We start from the raw sequence: 19,651 nt of genomic DNA, 5'->3' as shown, positions 1-19,651 counted from the left end.
TTAAAGGTTGGACTTAGAAAAGGGGAATGTACTTTTTTTCAACCTAACTCTGTTACTGTCCATAAGCAATAGAACCCTCTGGGCAGATGTTCCTTGTCATCCCTTGCTTCTTACCATTGAATATTTGAATTTTTTTCATAGGACATAAAACTCTAATTAAAGGACATACTGAACCACATAACTTGCTGTAAAAGTCTATTATGTATGGCCATAGGTTTGACAGTGCTGTAGCATAGTACAGGACTGTCAAACCCATGGCCTGTGGCCCGGATGCATTACATGCTGGCCACACCCAATCCTGGTTTAGTGAAGGGGGAAAAAGTCATGATATGTCATGTGACAATGCTGTGATAATGCGAGTTTGATGTAGTATGATTGGTTACTTCAGTAAATTATATAACTCCAGAAAACTAGGTTGTGATATTAAGTCAAATTAAGAAGCATATAGTTGAGCTGGATTAAGTATGAAAGCTAAGTAGATTTGGGTCTGGTTAATACTTGGGTGAATGAAGAAAATGTCAAGATTATAGGTTAGACTGGGAAGATGAGAAGGCATCAGGGAGAAAGGCACTTAGGATTATTGTAATTTTGGCTCTTCACCTAATACTGTTACTGCTTACAAACAAGGATAGCCACCTGGATAGATGTCCTTTGGCAAACAACTTCTGTATAGTTGGTGGACACAGAAAAAGCTCTACATTGAAACATGTGAGAAAGTAGTCCTAGTAAAGGAGATTATCTGTAGCTCAGAGTTGAAATGAGGGGGCCTCATTTCAGTACCTCATTGGTGCTCTCTGAGCTTGGTTGTTTTCTGGCAGACATTTCATCACCCAAACTAGGTAATATCAGCAGTGTTGAAAAGGCCATTTTTTGCTCCCGCTGGATATGAAGCCAGTGTAAGTGGGAGAAGACCAGAGTCATATATATCCAATTTCAGAAATAGGATATTTGAATATATAATCCAAAAAGTACCTTCTAGAACTATTTGCATTTTGAAGCAGCTGCAGTCTACTATAGTAAGCTGCAGGAGTAACAACATCTAACTAACAGCATCAATACCCATAATACAGCTCAAGAAGTTCCAGTCGTTCTGAACAACAGTGAGAGACGTAGTTCAGCATAGCAGATTCCACGCTTCTGCTTATGCACTGTATAAGCATATAAATAATGGCAAATCCCTCCCTTCTTTGCATAACTAAACAGCAGCTAGTTATTCTTTGCAGTTTCTGACTATAGTTTTTTCAGGGGACTGTATCTGTTACTTAAGATTTATAGTTACTGTACTGAATACTTTCGACGGTGTTAGTGTCAGAAGGAAAGAAAGCTTGTTTTTAATTGTACCTGAGCATTACACAAAATTACAATCAGTACTTGTTTTATCAGTAGCTTTTTCTCTTGTGTATTAACTAATTTAGAGACACAAATTTGCTGGCAGAAGGAAGAAAGAGAATGTAGTCAGCAACTTGGCTTGGAAGTGCAGATATGCCTATGTAGCTTGCCTCAAATGTCCTCATTAACTTTTCAAAGCCTCCAGATTTGGTGGAATTACTACAGCCAAGTGTAAATTATGCATGTGAAATCAATGATTTCTTGCCTATCTAACATTGAAAGTTGCAAAGTTTTGCATATTGTGGAGTTGCACAATTCCTGTTTGTAGTTAGTAATCTATTATAGAAGAGTTGTTTTCCTACTGACTGTTATGTTTTGGAAATTTAGTGCATGTCTTGTGGAATGGACCCATTAATTTAGTCAGTTCTGGGAAAGTGTGTTTACCCCAGAACTATATTAGGGCAATTATGAGTCAACACTCTCCCATAATAATTTATATTGTGCAAACACAAAACCCCAATCAACTATACGCAACGGCCAAGCTTCACCATTCTGTCCACTCAGGCCATGAGATAGAAGGGCAGAGCAGCAGAAAATTATAAAAGTTACTGCCAAGATAGAGTAGACCTTCCAATCCTTAGCTACAATGCCTCAGCCACATTCACTGCTGCCTAACTGATGGATATGAGGGTGTTGGTACACTGAATCTTCCCATTCCTGTTCTGGAAGAAACAGGACAGGATTTGTACTGCCCAAAAGGGTGGACTTTGATCAATTAATTAACTTTCAGCTGTGGGATCCACAAACAAAATAATATGATTAACTATCATTAGATGTGATTAGACAGAGTTAATTGTGTTGCACTAATTCAGTTTGATTTTTACTGCTTCCAGAACCTCCACCAATCTAGTGTGTGTGTGTGAGATTGAAATTATGTAATTCCCAGAATTTGCATCCAATCAAAATACTTTGGGCAGTTTGATGCAGCATTAATCTTGGATATAGAAAAAGTTTTGAGAGGTCAGTCTTTGAAATATCATATATCAGACAATCTTTCCACTCTGGCATTGGCATAATATGACACCATGACAATATGGTCCAAGAATATCTTTTTGTTTTGAATTTTAAGGATCACTGGAACTCAAGAGGGAAGAGCTATTTGTCCAATATAGGAGATCAATTCTGCTGTTTCAACCTATATATGAATATCAGATTAGGCTGCCTAAGGCAAAACTCTCATTTCTTTATTCTTCTCCCAGACTGGGATTATAGAACAAAGTATTCTGTACTGTGCAGTGGATTTTGGAGTACATATATCTTTCCCTATCTCCCCAGGGAAATTATTCCACCATCTATTACTGCTTACTGCTGGGACATTTTTTAAATATATATTCATCTGATCCTTTTTCTTTCTCTTTAAATCTACCACCTCTAGTTATAATTGTCAGAGTCAGAGCTTTTATTTAACAAAAACTGGCAGGTTGAATTTTATTTTACTTCTTGTTAGAAGGGAACCTTTATGCTATAAAGGTTTGTTTGTTTGTTATTGCTTCTCTTACTTTTGAAACAAACATCTCTGTCACAAATAATCTACTAAACAAAGCAACAGGCTTTGGGTTGGTCATATGAAACATATGTGTGCGTGTGTGCCTGTCCATAGGGTCAGCCAATGATGCCACCCACCACTTTTAATCAAACACATAAATTGAAGTCTAAGGAAAGAATCCCAGCAGAATTTCTTTAACTTTGAAGTCAGTAAAAACAAAACCACTACTATTTCTACTGATAACATAAATAACTATTTGCTGTTTTGTTTTCCTTATGCAGGAACATGAAAACATTTTCAATAGTTCTGATTTTGGAGGACAGTAGATCTGTATTTGGAACCATCTTGTTCAGTAGTTGCTCTCCCAAATAAAACTGAATATTCTGGGATGTTGCAGCCAATTTAATTGGAAAGTTATCTTTTCATGGTACTGTTGCTTGTATTTTCAAAGGATCTTCCAGATTTGTAGAGGGAGGAGTCAATAGTCAGATCCCTTCTGCTACTAGCTTGGGTAGATTGTTATATTCTGAGCATGGGCGCAAGGAACGGAGACGAGGCAGAGAACTAGTGAACTTCAACTCTTTATTAACGATTAAGAACAGAGCAAAACCCTGGGCAGCAGCAGCTCTTTTATAGAGCTGGCTGCTGACCCGTTAACCAATGATATGCGTTCAAATGTTTAAATTGTACCCAATGAGAGATGTTCAGCTAATAGCCAATCAGGTTGCTCCGTAAGGACCAATCTCAGCTCGCTATCCATGGGCCAATCAAAAGTGCAGGATTACGAGCCTGCTTTTTCATAAGGTTGACAAGCTTTTATTAAATAGTTTTTATTAGTTCATAACACCCCTCCCCCCTAGGTTCCGTTTGAGGGGTGTGGTAACATACTCGCGTAGATATGCAGGTCGTTTTACCTGCCTGTTTGATTTGCACTGCTCCACCGGTTTTCGTCTGCAGTCCGATTCCGGTGGAGCGCTTTCAAGGTTTTCTGGTACGGCTAGTTCCGTTTCTGTGCGGGAGGACTCGGTGCGGCTATCATTGTTGTTATCCCAGTCTCCTAGGCTTACTTCCGGGTCCCGTGAGCTTGCCGCCCTCGTGCTATTTCCCCGCGGCGAGGCCACCCCGCTTCCTGATCCTTCTTCAGATTGCGCGTTTCTTTGGTTGGGTTGCTGGGTCCCCCTGATTACGTCATCATCTATTTCGTTTTCGGCCCCCTCGATATCCACTCCCCCCTCAGTTTGCGAATTAGGGGAGTCGCGGGAAATGGGTGGCAATCTGGATCGAAGCTGATCTATATGACGTTTCCATGGTCTCCCGTCATTAGTCTGTAGGCGGTAGGATCTGGGGCCGGTGGGTTGGGTAATGGTTGCAGGGACCCATAATGGGTCGCCAGAAAAGTTTTTAGCAAACACCAAGTCGCCTACCTTGAATTCGCGACACTTCCCGCTAGAACTGAAAGGTTTTTCCGGTGAATAAGAGGGATGTAGACGGTCGAGGTGGGAGCGAAGTCTCTGCCCCATTAGCAGTTCGGCAGGCGTCTTATTCGTGATGCTGTGTGGGGTGATGTGTTGAAGCAGGAGTATTCAGTTCAGCTTGTCGTCGATGTCCCCATAGTCCATTTTATGTAGGTTTTTTTTGACAAATTGGACCATTCGCTCCATCCTTCCATTGGCCGCCGGGTGCGCTGGCGAGGTTAGCGCATGGCGGATGCCCCGGTCCACTAGGTACTGTTCAAATGCCAGGGCAATGAACTGGGGTCCGTTATCAGAAACTAAAACGTCTGGTAACCCATGCATTGCGAATAATTTATTCAGTTTGTTAATGACTGACTCCGTTGTGGTTGTCTTCATCTTATGGATTTCTAGCCAGTTGGAATAGGCGTCAACTGTTAATAAAAACGTGTGTCCTTTGGTGGGTCCCGCAAAATCAACGTGGATGCGGGACCACGGACCCCGAGGGGTTTCCCACTCGGTTGGCGTCGCTTTAGGTGGGGCGTTGCTAACATCTTGGCACTTCCGACACGTGGTTACCCAGGCTACAATCTGCTTGTCGGTGCCAGGCCACCACGCGTAGCTTCATGCGAGCGCCTTCATGCACACGATGCCCGGATGTCCATCGTGCAATACTTTTAAAACAGTCTGTTGTAGCCTCTCTGGGACGACGACTCTATCCCCCCAGAGAACGCAGCCTTTCTGGGAGAAAAGTTCTGTCTGCCGGTTCTTGAATGGCGCGAAGTCGTCGTGGAGTTGGTCGGCTGGCCATCCTCATTTGACTCAGCTGAGAACTCGTGCCAGGACAGGATCTCGTTTTGTCTCGATGGCGATGTCTCTCGCTGTTAGTGGCGGCGAGTGCAGCGTCTCGATTTGGAGCGTCGTGAGGGTTGGAGCTGGGTCGTCGACGGCTTTCGGAAGTGGGGAACGGCTTAAAGCGTCAGCGTGGGGAATGGCTTTCCCCGGGCGATGTTGCAACAGATAATTGTAGGCCGCTAGGAACTCAGACCAACGAGTCATTCTTGGCGATAATATATAGGGGTTGGCTTGTCTCCCGCTATAATACCAAGCAATGGTTTGTGATCTGTAATTATAGTAAATGCTCGTCCATACACATATTCATGAAAACGCTTCACAGCAGATACAACAGCAAGGGCCTCTTTATCGAGTTGGCTATAGTTCCTTTCAGCCCTTGATAATGTTCGTGAGAAAAATGCAATAGGTGCTTCATTTCCGTTTGGTAATACTTAAGTGACTTAAGATTGCTCCTACTCCGAACGGTGAAGCGTCGCATGTAATAGTTAAGGGTAAAGTCTCGTTATACTGCATCAATACAGCGTCGGAGGTTAGTAAATCTTTCACTTGTTGGAAGGCGCGTTCCTCTCGATGTCCCCAGACCCAGGTTGCTCTTTTGTCGAGAAGTCTGTGTAGGGGCTCAGCTACGGTCGCCTTCTGGGGCAAGAAGATGTTGTAAAAGTTAATGAGCCCCAGGAAGGCTTGGAGGTCTGTTCTAATTTTAGGTGTTGGGGCGTTTTTAATTGCTTTTAGCTTGTTATCAGTGGGATGGATTCCTTGACTATCGAGAAGGTATCCAAGGAACTCCATTCTCTCAGTACACAGTTGTCATTTTTTTTTTTTAACCTTCAGGCCGGCGTCTTTAAATTTCCGTAGAACCATTCTGAGACGCTTTTCTAAGATATCTCTATTAGGGGCGGCGATTAAAACATCATCAAAATATGGCACGACCCCTTTTATGCCTTGTAAAAGTCTCTCCATCAAACTTTGAAAAATTCCCGGAGCTACGCTCACTCCGAATTGGAGTCTATTACACTTAAAAGTGCCTCTATGCGTAACGATAGTTTGTGCTTCCGCAGTTTCCGCATCTATGGGCAACTGTTGGTATGCTTGTGCTAAATCCAATTTAGCGAATATCTTGCCACCACCTAGGGAGTGGAGAAGATGTTGAACCACCGGCACCGGGTAAGCACTATGCTGAAGTGCGTGGTTCAGGGTGGCCCGATAATCCTCACAAATTCTTAACGATCCATCTGGTTTAATGGGTGTTACAATTGGGGTTTCCCAACAGGCGTGGTCGGTTGGTTCTAAAACGCCCTGGGCTATTAATTTATCGAGCTGCTCGTCGATCTTTGGTTTTAGTGCAAAAGGTACCCGACGAGGCTTAAGGCGGATGGGAGATACTTCAGGATTAAGGTTAAACGATATTGGGGTCCCCTTGTACTTGCCTAGCTCTTCTGAAAAAACGTCCTGGAATTCTTGGACAAGAGACTCCTCCCAGTCATTGCTCTCGGCCCGGTGGACGCCGGCTACCTCGATCCCGAGCGGGGCGAACCATTGTAGGCCTAATAAGCTAGGTCGGTCAGGGTCGATGACGGTCAGCGGTAGTGATGCGGTACGATTTTTGAAGGAGACTTGGACTTGGCTGGAACCAACGACCGGGATTCTGTTGCCCTGGTAATCCTTGAGTATGATCTTTTGGGGGCTGAGGTCCTGATGATGGATGGCTGGGATTAGTTGTTGGAGGGTCTTCCAGGATACCATTGACGACCCTGAGTCAACTTCCATTATACAAGGTTGGTTCTCAATGGCGACCCTTACTCGGATCTTTCTTGCGTCTAGGGATGATGCGTGGCCGGTGGTAATAGTTTGGTGTGTCTCTTCCCGTCTCGTTGAAGTGGCGAACGTTTTATTTCTGTAGGAGTGGTTGTTTCATTGGTGGTTCAGGCGATCTCGATTCGCAGGAGGGAATCCTGTAGACTGGCTGCAGTTATTCTCCCTGCGCTTTGGGCTGGAACCTCGCTTGCTTCTACAGACCTTTGCGATGTGGCCTCTTTTTCCACAGGAATGGCAGAGTGCGTCGAGGAATTTGCAATCGGATCGTGGGTGGTTTGCCCCACAACCCGCACATTGTCGCGGGAATCGTTGGTTTCATTGGTCTCGTTCAGACTGGAGTTGGTTGCCCTCTTCCTCATCACTTTCTGTCGGGGATTCCAGGTCCTCATGGTGCGCCATTGTTGAGTGCCTCTCGGGGCGAGGTGAGGTATCATTCGCGAGTTGACGGAGCGGTGCGTTGGTGCGGCGCATTCGAGCGGCCGACTTCCTGGTTGCTTCTGTTGCAGTAGCGTCTGCGATGGTATCGGCAAGATCGATGTCCCCCTTGGCCATGATCTTGCTCTGCACCGTGTGGTCATCTAATCCCAGAACTATGCGGTCTCGCAAGGCTTCTTCGAGGTTTGAAAACCCACAGAGGCCACCCAAGTTCCGGAGGTCAGCGATGAAGTCCGCAAGACTTTCGCTCTTCCGTTGGTCCCTCTGGTAAAACTCGTGTCTACGGACAAGCGTTGGCACTGCGGGTGCATAGTGGGCCCGTAGTAGGGGCGCGAGGGTGTCCCAGTCCATCGCCTTCACCTCAGCTGGCTTTGCAAGTGATTTTGCCATCTTAAAGATGGCAGGCCCGCAATGGGTCAGGAATATTGCTCACTTTTTGCTGGCCGTAGCGTCCTTTAAGTTATTGGTTTCCAGGAACATCTGGAACCTGTCCATATACGAGTCCCAGTCTTCGTTTGCTGGGTCAAATGGAGCGGGTGGTATAGCACTGCTGGCCATATTGCTGTTGTTGGTGCGCCTTCAGCCACGTGCTCTGTTTGGTGCTCTGTAGTGTTCAGTCAGCTCTTTTGTCTCCGCATCCCACCCTCGTCGCCAGTGTTATATTCTGAGCATGGGCGCAAGGAACGGAGACGAGGCAGAGAACTAGTGAACTTCAACACTTTATTAACGATTAAGAACAGAGCAAAAACCCTGGGCAGCAGCAGCTCTTTTATAGAGCTGGCTGCTGACCCGTTAACCAATGATATGTGTTCAAACGTTTAAATTGTACCCAATGAGAGATGTTCAGCTAATAGCCAATCAGGTTGCTCTGTAAGGACCAATCCCAGCTCGCTATCCATGGGCCAATCAAAAGTGCAGGATTACGAGCCTGCTTTTTCGTAAGGTTGACAAGCTTTTATTAAATAGTTTTTATTAGTTCATAACATAGATGATATGTAGAGCAAAGCACCCATCAGCGCAGGGATGCCTACCATCTGAATGTTGTCAAACACGCCAGTCTTATGAAAGCAGTATTTGTTATCTGCAGGGAAGGAGGAAATTCCTATCATTTAGAGATTTGCACTGTGACGTTGCTTGCCTGTGCAAAGGAGGCAGAGCATATGATGCAATCATTCCTTAGCCATGAAAACAGCTAAAGCCTACAGATCCCTGTATGCCAGATCTAGGTGAAGATTTGGTGCTTTGGAAATCACAGTTCTTTAAGCAGCATTTGTCTCAAGGGTGAGATACTTTTGATCTGATTGTTGGTGGTAAGAGATCAAAAGAGTAGGACCGCACTTGATCTGTCGGTCAAGAAGCTAGATATACCATTCATTAGGTAGCTGTTACTGCTGGGGTTGGGGATTATATCAATGGTCACTTTCTCTAAAGCCACCTGCCCAGCCAGCACAGCTCAGCCTATTTAAGCTAGAAACTAGTCCTATCAAGAAAGATGAAAGGAATGAGGAATGTTTAACTCTGAGAAGAGCCCCAAAGGAATGTCATATGTAAGAAGGTCAAAACTATTTTCTACTTTCCAGAGTACAGCATGAAATAATGGCTTTGAGTTACAAGAAAGCAGATCCTAACTGAATTTATTTATTTCAATTTATATTACCACCTATTTCAAATAGGGAAAAAAAACATATAACAGTCAAATCAATTAGCCAAATAAATGATGGGTTCCAATGGTGCATTTCAAAAATTTTTACCATCTGTTCGGTGGGCATGGCTTGGTGGGCACGCTTTGCATGTGTGCACACAATTTGCGCATGCACACAGACACCAAATGTGCACTTTGTGCAGGCGCAGAGGCTTTTTAACTCACCTCCTGCAATCCTGCACTCTCCCTGTCACTTCAGCAGCTGCCATGCAGCAATCTGCTGTGCTGCGCAAAGCAGCTGTGCTTCAAAAGCAGGACATAAAGATTAGTATGGGAGCCCGGGCGGGCGGGTGGACCCAACAGCAGAGTGTCGGAAAGAAGTGGTTCGGTCTCCGCTGCTCATCACTGTTGTGAATCAATAAAAGTGAATAACCTAAATGCAAATTAGGGGTTGAAAACCTGCACACTTGATTGGTCCTTATACAACAACTTGGGATTGGGCCAGAACCAGTTCCTGATTGGCCACTTTTGGGACTGTCCTTATTGGTCAGTAGTTGAAACCTGTTGCACATTTTCATTGGTTAATAAGGCAGCAGCTAACCCTATAAAAGGGTTACTGCTGCCCATAGTATTGCTCTATTCCATTCTGATTCCTGTTATTATTAAAGAGTTGAAGTCACTGGTCAGATGTCTGGTCTCCTTATTCTCCAAACTTAACACTGGCGACGAAGGTGGGATACGGAGACCGAAGAGCTGACTAAACCTACAGAGCAACCTACAGAGCACGTGGTCAAACACGCACCATCAATGGCAACATGGCCAGCGGTGCCGTACCACCCGCTCCATTCAATCCAGAGACCGAAGACTGGGAGGCCTACATGGATCGGTTCCAGATGTTTCTGGAAACTAACAATTTGAAAGATGCAACAACCGGTAAAAAAAGAGCTATCTTTCTAACGCATTGTGGGCCAACCGTGTTTAAAATGGCAAAGTCGCTTGCCAAGCCAGCAGAGGTAAAAGAAATGGACTGGGACGTCCTCGAGCCGCTACTACGGGCTCACTATGCGCCCTCCGTACCAACCCTAGTAAGAAGACACGAATATTACCAGAGGGATCAACGGAAGGGCGAAAGCCTTGCCAATTACATCGCGGACCTCCGGAACCTAGGAGGCCTCTGCGGGTTCGCCGACTTGGAAGAAGCCCTCCGGGACCATTTGGTTCTGGGCCTAGAAGATGGCGCTATCCAGAGCAAAATTATGGCTAAGGGGGACATCAGCCTTACCGATGCCCTTAAAGAAGCCTCGGCAGCAGAGGCGACAAAGAAGTCAGCAGCCCAAATGCGCCGCACCAACGCACCGCTACGTAAACTCGCCACTGATACCTCGCCTCGCTCAAAGAGACACCCGGTATCAACTCACTACGAAGACCTAGAGTCCCCGTCCGACAGCGATGAGGAAGAGGTCAACCGACTTCGAACGGAGAGAGAGCAGTCCTCACAACACTCATTTCGACCGTGTGCCGGCTGTGGAGCGAATCACCCACGATCCGGCTGCAAATTCCTTGATGCACTTTGCCGCCATTGCGGGAGACGCGGTCACATCGCAAAGGTTTGCAGAAGGAAACAGAACTCCAAACCCCGACAGGCTGAATTCCAGTCTTCCGGATTCTTCGGCACACACCGAGAAAAAGTGAACCACTCCTACAGAAACAAGCCGTCCACCACTTCCACCAGGCGTGAGGGAAACCAGGTGGGAAGAGACCCACCAAACAATCACCATAGGCCACGCTACATCCCTTGATGCCGGGAAAATCCGAGTAAAGGTCGCCATCGAAAACAAACCTTGCGTGATGGAGGTAGACTCGGGATCTTCCTCTCTATGGTGTCGTGGAAAACGCTCCAACAGCTCCTTCCAACGATTCGCCGCCAAGACCTTAACCCTCAGAGGGTTATACTCAAAGACTATCAGGGCAACCGCAATTCCCGTGTGCGGGTCCCGCAGATTCAGGTCACATTCAAGGACCGCACCGTCGCACTACCACTGACTGTCGTGGATCGAGACAGGCCTGGTCTTCTAGGCCTACAATGGTTCAGGCCGCTCGGAATCACTGTAGCAGGAGTCCACAAGGCCGAGCGTCGATTGGGAGGAAGCACTCGTGCAAGAATTCCAAGGCGTTTTGTGAACGGACTAGGCAAGTATAAGGGGACCCCAATCTCGTTTAACTTGAACCCTGAAATAGCACCCATCTGCCTTAAGCCGCGTCGGGTGCCGTTCGCCTAAAACCTAAAATCGACGAACAACTCGATAAGCTGATAGCGCAGGGCGTGCTGGAACCCACCAACCACGCCCGTTGGGAAACCCCAATAGTAACACCTATCAAGCCTGATGGGTCCCTAAGAATTTGCGGAGACTACCGGGCCACATTAAACCACGCACTGCAGCAAAGTGCTTATCCAGTACCGGTAGTGCAACACTTACTCCATTCTCTGGGCGGCGGGAAAGTTTTCACCAAACTAGATATAGCCCAGGCGTATCAACAATTGCCTGTAGACCCAGCCACAGCCGAGGCGCAAACGATCGTAACACATAGGGGCGCATTTAAATGCAACCGGCTCCAATTCGGAGTAAGCGTCGTCCCTGGAATCTTCCAGAGCTTAATGGAAAGGTTATTACAAGGGATAAAAGGTGTTGTCCCATATTTCGACGATGTACTCATCGCCGCACCTAACAAAGACATTTTAGAAAAACGACTCAGAGAGGTTTTACAAAGATTCCAAAATGCAGGCCTCAGAGTAAAAAAAGATAAATGCCACTTATGTACCGAAAAAGTAGAATTTTTGGGATACCTCCTGGACAGCCAAGGAATTCATCCCACCGAAGACAAATTACGAGCAATTAAAAAGGCACCCACTCCTAGGAACAAGGCAGAACTACAGGCGTTCCTTGGACTTATCAATTTCTATAATGTGTTTTTACCCCACAAAGCAACAGTAGCTGAACCATTGCATAGACTATTAGACAAAAAAGCAACATGGGTTTGGGGACAACGGGAACAACATGCTTTCCAACAAGTAAAGAAATTGCTAACTTCTGATTCAGTACTTATGCAGTACAACGAGACTCTGCCGCTCACTATCACGTGTGACGCATCACCCTTTGGGGTTGGGGCAATTCTGGCCACGTGTTACCAAACGGAGCAGAAGCCCCCATCGCGTTTTTTTCACGAACCTTAGCTAAAGCTGAGCGAAATTATAGTCAGCTGGACAAAGAAGCTTTAGCTATTGTTGCTGCAGTTAAAAGATTTCACGAATATGTTTATGGCCGTGCATTTACAATAATCACTGATCATAAACCGCTACTGGGGATCATTAGGGTAATAAACCAACCCCGTATATATTGTCCCCCAGAATGACTCGTTGGTCTGAATTCCTGGCGGCCTACAACTACACTTTGCAGCACCGCCCGGGGAAATCGATTCTACACGCCGATGCATTGAGCAGAACACCGCTCCCAGACGCTGTTGTGGATCCAGCCCCAACCCTTTCAACACTACAGATTGAAACTCTACAGGCACCACCCTTGACGGCTAGAGACATTGCTTTTGAAAGCGAAAGCGTGACCCAGTTCTGCAACACATACTACGCTGGGTTGAACAGAGGTGGCCGACGGACCAAATTGCACCTGAATGGGCGCCCTTCAAAGCCCGCCAAACCGAGCTGTTTTCCCAAAAAGGCTGTATCTTGTGGGGCGATCGAGTTGTAATCCCTGCCAAATTGCAACAGACGGTGCTGGCGGTATTGCATGAGGACATCCGGGCATTGTGCGGATGAAATCACTCGCACGCAGCTATGCTTGGTGGCCGGAATCGACAAAGAATCGAGGCCTGGGTCGCTACATGCCAACGTTGCCAGGACGTCAGCAACGCCCCACGAAAGCAAGCCCAACCGAATGGGAAACACCGAGGGGACCGTGGTCCCGTATTCATATTGACTTTGCAGGGCCTACCAAGGTCACACTTTCCTGATTACTGTCGACGCCTATTCTAACTGGCTCGAGATTCATCGAATGCATACAACTACAACCGACTCAGTTATTAATAAATTAAACAGACTATTTGCCACGCACGGATTTCCGGACGTGTTGGTCTCGGACAACGGCCCGCAGTTCACTGTATTACCCTTTGAACAATATCTGGCTGATCGGGGCATCCGCCATGCGCTGACCTCGCCGCGCGCACCCTGCGGCGAATGGACGTGCAGAACGCATGGTACAATTTGTGAAAAAGACCCTGCATAAAATGGATTTTGGCAACATTGACGAGAAAATCAATCGAATCCTCTTATTGCAGCACATCACGCCCCACAGCGTGACCAACAAAACACCCGCTGAACTTCTTATGGGGCGGAAAATTCGATCGCACCTTGACAGGCTCCACCCGCTTTCGCACCAGAAAAACCTTCGGCTCCAGCAGCAAATGCCGGGAATTTAAGGTAGGCGATTTAATCTTTGCCAAAAACTTTTCGGCGACCCGTTATGGATACCCGCAACCGTTACCCACCTCACCGGGCCTAGATCGTACCGCCTGCTAACAGGCGATGGGAGGGTGTGGAAAGCGCCACATAGACCAACTCTGATCGAGATTACCACCCAGCGGCCATGACTTCCCGGTTCAACAACTCAAGGGGGAGGGAGTATTGAGGGAATTGACTTTGATACAACTAATAGCAGGTCACGGGAGCCCTACAGCCCAGCGAAGCACCGGGCGTGAAGCGGGGAGGGAGTTGATGTTTTCAGGGAACTTTAATACGGGGAAAACGAACTACAAAACCCGAAGAAACACGCAGCAGCAGAGACAACCACAGTGAATGCAGCACGGAATCGCCGTGCAGCGAAATAGAACTTAACAATGGTCATCCAAATGCTCCACGGAACCGGACATTGGACAAAACCGGTGGAGCCTCGAAATCATCCAGGCAGACCAAACGGCCTGCCTATCTTGAGGATTTTATCACAGCTCCCCTCAAGCGGAACCCAAGGGGAGGGTGTTGTGAATCAATAAAAGTGAATAACCTAAATGCAAATTAGGGGTTGAAAACCTGCACACTTGATTGGTCCTTATACAACAACTTGGGATTGGGCCAGAACCAGTTCCTGATTGGCCACTTTTGGGACTGTCCTTATTGGTCAGTAGTTGAAACCTGTTGCACATTTTCATTGGTTAATAAGGCAGCAGCTAACCCTATAAAAGGGTTACTGCTGCCCATAGTATTGCTCTGTTCCATTCTGATTCCTGTTATTATTAAAGAGTTGAAGTCACTGGTCAGATGTCTGGTCTCCTTATTCTCCAAACTTAACAATCGCCACTACCGGCTCGGCAGAACGGGGCCAAACCGGTAAAATACCACCACTGATGGGTTTCTCTTAATTGGATTCAGGAAGGGACTATAGACAAATCTGTTGGAGATGTTTTGATTGCCTTCCTTTGAATTCTAAACTTTTTGATTCTGTGTAAGGCTGCCAAAGGTCTTGTAAACACATGTTATGAGTTTATGATGAATATTATCTTGAAATAAGTGCATTTGCCTATAAAGGCAGTTTCAGTGACATACTACTGTAAGAAATCACGAGTTACATGGATTTGGAAAGGTAAGTAACATAGGATCACGTGCCTTCTGGGATAATTTGATGAATATTGTTTGCTTGCAAAGGAGTTAAAATGACTAGTTGCTTATCAACTGATCATTATTAAGTTGGTCCTCATATGACCCAGTTCCAGATTCCAACAGTGCAGCTTCCTTGCTATCTAGTATCATAGGGAACTGCATTTAGGGTGCTTGGCAAATAGCGAGTTGCAATGTTTCTTGGCCACATAACACAATTTACAATATTTCCCCCCAGAAACTGGCCTCTTTGTCCAATTTCCAGAAAAACCTGCCCATAGGCACAGATTCACTTAGCAGTAGCACTTAAACTTATATACTGCTTCATAGTGCTTTATAGCATTTTCTGAGCATTTTACAGAGACAGCCTATTGCCCCCAACAATCTAGGTCACCATTTTATCAACCTCAGATGGATGGAAAGCAATTAACCTTGAACCCTGTCATGATCGAACTCTAGACGCTGTCACTCACTGCAAAAAAAGGTCATAAAATGAGGATGGTTATGTCGGTGCCTTGACTTACGGTCATTGTGGCTTACAATGGAAATTCCGGAATCCATTATGATTATAAGTTGAAGACTAACTGCATTAGCAGAATGAAAAGTTTTAAACAGAAAATGATAAACAGTCAAAAAAACATAAAGGACACAATTACCTTTAATGGTATATAGAATGGGGAAGATATTTGGTAGATGTTTGGAAGGCATCCCTGGAATACAGGAGGAACCACTATGGCTACACTATTTGGTACATGTATAGGGAAAAAGCATTATTATTTGCAACATACAGCATCAGTAACACCATACGCTATGTTGATTGCCCCTGTTTTCTCTCTGCTGCCTGTCCAGGAAGGATATCAGAAGCTGCAACTAAAACAATAAATCTTAAAGAGTCAATTATTTGGGTGCTTTTCATATTATTCTGCTTGAACTTTGGTTCTCTGTCTCTGTCTCTCTCTCTCTCTCTTTCTTTCTCTCCCTCCCTCCCTCCCTGTCCCTCTCCCCCTCCCTCTCCCTCCCCCCCCTCTCTGACATGTGAAGACTTCAAATATTATGTTTCCTGAACTTGACTGATTGAGGGGAAAATAAAGCAGTTCTGCATGTTACTGTCCTTTCTGCTTATGCAAGAAGAAACGACTCATATCAGATCTTGTATATATTGGTAGGTGAAAGTAATTGTGGATCTAAAGCAGGGCTTTTATATAAGATTGATTATATAAGATTGATTCATAAGATAGTTAAACTATTCTAATCTAATCTATGCTCATTAGATCAGTCATACATTAAGAATTGCAGTAATAAATATCTAAATCCTATTGATATATAAATATTGAAAGTGCATTTTATACAACATTTATAATGGTTCAGAAAAAGAATAACCTTGAAGCAACAAATGCTATTTATATGAACTTTTGGTAAGAGAACATTTGTAGGTCTATTTCAAAGTTTAGCAACTGGAAATACTGACAAAGCTTGACAATTCAGCTGTCACTCCAACTGTTGGAAGGCTTCCTTCCCAAGCTAAAATGAAGAATTGATCTTTCATTCAAACTCTCATATTTAAGGCATACTCAGTAAGACTTGCTGTGCTAAATAGCATTTACACCAAAGAAATCACATTTAGAACATAGCTTTATCGACAACTGAATTAAAGTGTTGTTTACTTAGTTTTTCTCATATCTATTCCTTTATTTCTCAGATTCTCTTCCTTTTTTTTTTTGGTCTTCCCACACTGTCACTATTTAAGGCCCTTTCAAAGTGCTGATAAACTATTATTTGCTGGAATGAATAAACCACCTACAGCTCTTGGTCTAGTATACACTCTTTCCTTCGCTTTCATACTACAATGCAGCCAAATGGAAGAAACTCAAAATTTTCACTTTTTTTGTTATAAATCCAATGGGGGAGGAATCCAAGATCCCTTCTTATGGCTTATAGAATGAGGCCAGTTTTATAATACCAGATGATGAGAATGAAGTGATTTCAAAGAAACCAGATTTAAAAGGACGTGTAGATGGGCTCTTAATCAGGAAGAGGAAAAAATGGTGTGAAGGATCTAGATTCTCTTCACCATTTCTAGGACAACCTTAACCAAATATATCCTTAGGACTATGCAGCCCTTAATCCATATGTGACCATATCCCATTTTCCTGATTTTCATATGTTTTAGTCAGTGGTGGGATTCAAAAATTTTTACTACCAGTTCTGTGGGCATGGCATGGTTTGGTGGGTGTGATGTGACTTGGTGGGTGTGGCAGGGGAAGGATACTGTAAAATCCCCATTTCCAACCCACTCCGGGGGAAAGATATACTGCAAAATCTCCATTCCTTCCCCACCCCACTAACCTGCTTTCCAGCTCCATTCTCCTGTGCAGGGCAACAAAAGAAGACCCAGCTGATTAGCTGGGACTTGGGCAGCAGAGAATAGATGGGGGTGGGGCCAGTCAGAGATGGTATTTGCCTGTTCTCCAAACTTCTAAAAATTTCCGCTACTGGTTCTCCAGAACTGGTCAGAACCTGCTGAATATCACCTCTGGTTTTAGTCATAATAAGTACTGATGGAATCATCTGGAAACATGACACATCAAGTCATTAAAAGCATCAGTTTCAGTTTCTCTCCTTGTAGTATACTCTTTTCTCTATTGCCTTAAATTATTTATTTTCTCTTCAAATATTTCCAAAATGTAAAGTTGCTGCAGAATCTCAGAGAATATTGCTATATTTCTCCACCTTTAAGTGGCTAAGTTTTAATTAGTGAAATCTGACTGTTGGATTATTTAATAAATGTAAAGATTTAGAAACTGGAATAAGCTTGCCTGGGGTATAGCTTTTCTCATGTGTCAGGGTACTGACTACCCCTGGAGAGAAAAGGAAAACTTTCAAAAAGAGATATTTTAAAAATCTTTCCCTGTATCCATCCGTTAGCCCTGGATAATTGTTGACCAATTGCTGTAAATTGAGGCAAAGTATCTGCCTCTGAAATATGACAAATGAGGTCTGACAGCCTGTCCTGTAGGGTTAGAGTATAGTTGACCCAGCTGGTCACACTTTGCTTAGGAAAAATCTATTCCTTGCTGCCAGTTTTAATAGCTGTGATTCCACAGCAAGAATTAAAAGCACATTTGCAAACTATTCCCAAATCTTCAACATTTCTGTGAATACAGAAATACTTAAAACAGTATCCAAACAAAGAACTTTCATTTCCTCTAGAAATGTCAATTGTAAAATACTCTGGAATGGGAAAAAATAAAAATCACAATGCAAAAGAAGAGATAATAATATTACTTTATACATTTTAAAAAAAACATGTCACAAGGGGGAAAAAACTATCAAGTATCTCAGGAATCATAATACCACTAGTTATTACTAATGAGAACACTAAATGGAATAAGTTGTGTTAGAGCATTTTCTGCCTTCTGCACAGAGATGGATTTGAAGCTGTACAGATGCAGATAGATAACTCAACAAGACGTCCATAACAAAGTACATTTACTGGTTGATCAGGTATCCTCATAACTCACCTTTGTGACAAAGTTCTTCTTTAATGACCAATCCTTTGTATATCTGCCTTGTAGTAAAAGATGGTTATCTCCTAACCCATCTCATAGTGATAGAAAGCAGCTGCCATGAGTTCAGACAAAAGTGAGGAAAAACTCCCCCAACCCATCGAGGGTCAAATTAGTGACCAATCGGGATTACAGATGTGGCCACATGACATGGACTACGTTTCCCAGGATACCTTTAACTACATTTACCATGATGCCTTCCCTTAAGGGGACAGCTCATAATTCCTAAGTAACTATCCAATTCCTATAGACTGGCTGGGACAGCACAGAGCAACCTAGGAGATATTCTTCCCCATCATTTGAAAAATCAAACTCTGGTCTGACCATTGCATCATTGCCTTTAATGCTTTCAAATGGATGGCCACTTAAAGTAAAATTGAGCAAAAGAGATTCCATGTAGCAATTTCCAACATAATTATAACATATAAATAAAAATAATAATGTAAATGTTTAAAAAGGAAGGAAGAAAGCCAGTTTAGTCTAGTAGTTAAGGCACCTGGTTAAAAAGCCTGAGATTATGAGTTCTAGTCCCGTCTTAGCTACGAAAGACATCTGAGTTGACTGTGGCCCAACTCACCTGGTTGTTGTGGGAAAAATAAGAGGAGGAAGGTATGCTGAACACATTTGATGCCTCTAGTTATTTGCAAAACATAGCAAAGCCAGAATACAAACAAATAGTTAAAATCATACAGTATCATTTCACAGAGAGAGCTGACACAAGGCATTGCTCTTACATGATTGCATCTAAACAGCTACCAATGGAACAGGTTGCTAATAATAGATATATGGCTATTTGTCATTGTGATTCCAAGCAGTTAAATTGGGAGATGAGAGAATATGAGTTGACTCCCAAGCACTGTGAGACTCCCAAGCAATGTTTTTCAATCTTAGCAATTTGGGGACATGCATACTTCAACTCCCAGAATTCCCCAACCAGTATGGGTCTTATAGTTGAGAAGTTTTAAAAACATTGTTCTAGAGTGAGAGACTAGTTGGAATTTTTGAAAGAGGATCCATTACTCCATTGTTGTCCTTGTCAAAAACCCAAATTATTGGGAAGAAACATCATTTGGAGCAGTGGTGGGATTCAAAAATTGTTACTACTGGTTCTGTAGGTGTGGCAAGGGAAAGATACTATAAAATCTCCAGTCAGAGGTAGTATTTGCCGATTCTCTGAACTACTCAAAGTTTCCACTACCGGTTCTCCAGAACTGGTCAGAACCTGCTGAATACCACCTCTGATTTGGAGTTTCCTGATCCAAACTTTAAAACTCACCCACTTTAATGGAAAAACAATTTTGCTCATACCTTGATAAATGCTTGCACACTTTCTCTCGAAATAATACCTAATTA

The sequence above is a fragment of the Notechis scutatus genome, chromosome Z (assembly GCF_049901735.1).
Source record: "Notechis scutatus isolate UNSWTSFEM ecotype Mainland chromosome Z, rNotScu1.2, whole genome shotgun sequence".
NCBI classification, from domain to species: Eukaryota; Metazoa; Chordata; class Lepidosauria; order Squamata; family Elapidae; genus Notechis; species Notechis scutatus.
The sequence above is the reverse complement of the archived record's forward strand: the minus strand, read 5'-3'. Positions refer to the sequence as shown.